Genomic DNA, 5000 nt, shown 5'->3' with positions numbered 1-5000 from the left:
CGGTATCGCCATCTATGAAAATACGGCGAAACCACATGCAATACCTCCATCTATGCGAATCTGACAACACTACGTCCGCCATGTCGAGCGCACCACAAAACACAGCGCCATCTGTAGGTCTCCCGCGGCATGACGTCCTGCAACGACGATACCGCCATCTATGAGACGCCAAGCCGACCAAGACATCGATGGGCCCACAGTGCCCATCTTTCGACCCCACCCACAAAGCCTGCGTCCTCTGTCGACCACAGCACCCCAACGCCAGCGCCTCTGCCGCACGAAATCGTGGACCGGCAATCACTCCACCTGCGCCCCACTCCAACCGCCCAACTCGCAACTCCAGCGGATGAACGGCGGACTTTTCCCGCAGTCGCAATGTGCAATCCACCCCTATAACATGCGTTTCATGAAGAGTTATCTCCAATATGCGACATTCCCGCTGTCCCTATACATGAGCTGCGGGCTGTACCAGTTACGAGCTAGAGACGCGACCGCGTTGCTCTCTGTACGAATGCCGATGCTGAGCGGTCAGCTAGGAGGCGCTCCATCCATGTCGGTACCGGTGAGCGTTGCACTCGCAGTCGCAAGAACGTACGGCAAGTATATTACCTGGAAGAGTCAATGACAGTCCACGCCCCCCTGCGTGGGAAGAGTCTTTCTAGGCCATGACCCACCGGAAGGGCGCAGCGTCCCCCACCCCAGACATGTGACGTCACACCATCGGTATTGACGACTAGACTGATTCCTTATAATCATTTGCCATACACCGGTGGAAGCTGCCGAGACGAGTAACTACATAGCGGGCTCGCCGTGTCACTAATGTACAGAGATACAACAGTTTCGACTGGAACCGGATTAAACGTATACACGGCGCTGATTAGTAATAGATAGAGCCATCAGAATACAGATAATGTATACAACTGTCCGTATACATGCTGAAAGACTCTGCTCACAATCACAACCACACGTCAGCCACACACCCTTATCACGCACTACTCTCTGCCTGTAACACGCACACAGACAATATGTAAGCACCAGCATGGAACAACACCCAGTGCATCCTCTCCGCCACATTAGACAATCCACACTGTCATAACCAGACTGGGAGGTCCACTCAGAAAACAGAATATCCCACCCACCCGACAACCACCATTGCTCAGCCAAGCCACCAACACCCACACATGTCCTACACAGGGGTGCACCCAACATCACAATACTGCCTCCTCTCACAGCACACAAACAATGGCAGGAATGAAAGACACAGGTCTGCCACAAGCATGGAATGAGAGCGCCGCCTGTCATGAGCCAAAGGTGCATCCTGACGTGGCAAATCAGATGATGCCGCAGGCATCCACTTACTATAATCACAATCAACAAACCGGCCGCCCCGCCCCGCCCCCCATTAAACCTTTCCTTACAACAATGTGTACCTTAACCTAACCTATATCGTACCGTAACCTAACCTATATCGTACCGTAACCTAACCTATGTCGTACCGTAACCTAACCTATGTCGTACCGTAACCTAACCTATGTCGTACCGTAACCTAACCTATGTCGTACCGTAACCTAACCTATGTCGTACCGTAACCTAACCTATGTCGTACCGTAACCTAACCTATGTCGTACCGTAACCTAACCTATGTCGTACCGTAACCTAACCTATGTCGTACCGTAACCTAACCTATGTCGTACCGTAACCTAACCTATGTCGTACCGTAACCTAACCTATGTCGTACCGTAACCTAACCTATGTCGTACCGTAACCTAACCTATGTCGTACCGTAACCTAACCTATGTCGTACCGTAACCTAACCTATGTCGTACCTTAACCTAACCTATGTCGTACCTTAACCTACCCTATGTCGTACCTTAACCTAACCTATGTCGTACCTTAACCTAACCTATGTCGTACCTTAACCTAACCTATGTCGTACCTTAACCTAACCTATGTCGTACCTTAACCTAACCTATGTCGTACCTTAACCTAACCTATGTCGTACCTTAACCTAACCTATGTCGTACCTTAACCTAACCTATGTCGTACCTTAACCTAACCTATGTCGTACCTTAACCTAACCTATGTCGTACCTTAACCTAACCTATGTCGTACCTTAACCTAACCTATGTCGTACCTTAACCTAACCTATGTCGTACCTTAACCTAACCTATGTCGTACCTTAACCTAACCTATGTCGTACCTTAACCTAACCTATGTCGTACCTTAACCTAACCTATGTCGTACCTTAACCTAACCTATGTCGTACCTTAACCTAACCTATGTCGTACCTTAACCTAACCTATGTCGTACCTTAACCTAACCTATGTCGTACCTTAACCTAACCTATGTCGTACCTTAACCTAACCTATGTCGTACCTTAACCTAACCTATGTCGTACCTTAACCTAACCTATGTCGTACCTTAACCTAACCTATGTCGTACCTTAACCTAACCTATGTCGTACCTTAACCTAACCTATGTCGTACCTTAACCTAACCTATGTCGTACCTTAACCTAACCTATGTCGTACCTTAACCTAACCTATGTCGTACCTTAACCTAACCTATGTCGTACCTTAACCTAACCTATGTCGTACCTTAACCTAACCTATGTCGTACCTTAACCTAACCTATGTCGTACCTTAACCTAACCTATGTCGTACCTTAACCTAACCTATGTCGTACCTTAACCTAACCTATGTCGTACCTTAACCTAACCTGTATTGCGCCTTAACCTAACCTGTATTGCGCCTTAACCTAACCTGTATTGCGCCTTAACGTAACCTGTATTGCGCCTTAACGTAACCTGTATTGCGCCTTAACGTAACCTGTATTGCGCCTTAACGTAACCTGTATTGCGCCTTAACGTAACCTGTATTGCGCCTTAACGTAACCTGTATTGCGCCTTAACGTAACCTGTATTGCGCCTTAACGTAACCTGTATTGCGCCTTAACGTAACCTGTATTGCGCCTTAACGTAACCTGTATTGCGCCTTAACGTAACCTGTATTGCGCCTTAACGTAACCTGTATTGCGCCTTAACGTAACCTGTATTGCGCCTTAACGTAACCTGTATTGCGCCTTAACGTAACCTGTATTGCGCCTTAACGTAACCTGTATTGCGCCTTAACGTAACCTGTATTGCGCCTTAACGTAACCTGTATTGCGCCTTAACGTAACCTGTATTGCGCCTTAACGTAACCTGTATTGCGCCTTAACGTAACCTGTATTGCGCCTTAACGTAACCTGTATTGCGCCTTAACGTAACCTGTATTGCGCCTTAACGTAACCTGTATTGCGCCTTAACGTAACCTGTATTGCGCCTTAACGTAACCTGCATTGCGCCTTAACGTAACCTGCATTGCGCCTTAACGTAACCTGTATTGCGCCTTAACGTAACCTGCATTGCGCCTTAACGTAACCTGCATTGCGCCTTAACGTAACCTGTATTGCGCCTTAACGTAACCTGTATTGCGCCTTAACGTAACCTGTATTGCGCCTTAACGTAACCTGTATTGCGCCTTAACGTAACCTGTATTGCGCCTTAACGTAACCTGTATTGCGCCTTAACGTAACCTGTATTGCGCCTTAACGTAACCTGTATTGCGCCTTAACGTAACCGATATTGCGCCTTAACGTAACCTATATTGCGCCGTAACGTAACCTATATTGCGCCGTAACGTAACCCACATTGCCCCTTAACGTAACCTATATTGCGCCGTAACGTAACCTATATTGCGCCGTAACGTAACCCACATTGCCCCTTAACGTAACCCACATTGCCCCTTAACGTAACCCACATTGCCCCTTAACGTAACCCAACACACGTTGGGCCTTAACCCAACACACGTTGGGCCTTAACCCAACACACGTTGGGCCGTAACCCAACACACGTTGGGCCTTAACCCAACACACGTTGGGCCTTAACCCAACACACGTTGGGCCTTAACCCAACACACGTTGGGCCTTAACCTGCTCTGTAATTGTCATACGACGCGTTAAATTAGTGTAGTGTTGCCTAACTGCAACCCCCGCAATATAGTTTGCTACTCGCACTGCCCGGTCCCCAGTGTATCGCTTCATGTTAAACACCTTGCAGCTATACACTGTAATGTGGATGGCAGCAGGACGTACATGCTCAATGCCCTTTGCAGTTGTTCATTGGCATTTGCAGTTGTTCATTGGCATTCGCATGGCGAAGCACTTAGCCTACGCTGTGGTACGGCCTGTGTCAACTGTCCGCTGATGTTGTACGTCCAAATCACACACTGTACTGCACATTGGTCCTCATGTACTGAATGATACATCGTGGTACATGTGACCGTACAACGACTGCGCCAACAACGGCGAACCATGCGGTCCAAATGTTGTGCACTCAGCTACGTGTCGTCTCCCTATAAGAGCTGGATTGCAGTGTGGTATGCCCTGGATGGCGATCAGCATGAGCCGTCTGTTGATGTAGTGGCGCGTGTTGTCAGACGTAGTCGTCTCTTCTCACACACCGTGATAGCACGGTGCACTGCGTTCCACATCTGCGACATGCGACAGAGGCCGGTTGACAGTCGTTCGCGCAATGGACATCGCATACGTACGGGGGCCACCTTCCACGTGTTCGCTAAGCGTGGACATGTTGTTGCGTGTATGTGGGCAGACAGTGTGTCGTGACACCTGACACAGGCATGCAACAATCGTTGAATTTGCAAATGGCGATGGACGCCTACGTTTGCTGGTGACGTTACGCAAATGAACAACTGGTAAACCGTTGTGGTGCGGTTGTTCTCGCTAGGGGTGAATCAGTGATGGCGACGATCGGTTGAGCTACCAACCGGTTGTTGCAGCGATACCCACCATGCCCACGAACGTGAATGGCATGTGGGTGTGAAGCGATACGCGGCGGTGGCTGGGTGGGACCGTCCCCGGCCGGTGAGGGGGGGCCTCCCGGCGTGTTGGCCGTGCGGTGCGTGGGCGCACGCGCTACAGCCGGCTGGTGGGGGCGGCCAG

Source organism: Schistocerca americana, unplaced genomic scaffold, assembly GCF_021461395.2.
Source record: "Schistocerca americana isolate TAMUIC-IGC-003095 unplaced genomic scaffold, iqSchAmer2.1 HiC_scaffold_1058, whole genome shotgun sequence".
Classification (NCBI taxonomy): Eukaryota; Metazoa; Arthropoda; class Insecta; order Orthoptera; family Acrididae; genus Schistocerca; species Schistocerca americana.
The sequence above is the reverse complement of the archived record's forward strand: the minus strand, read 5'-3'. Positions refer to the sequence as shown.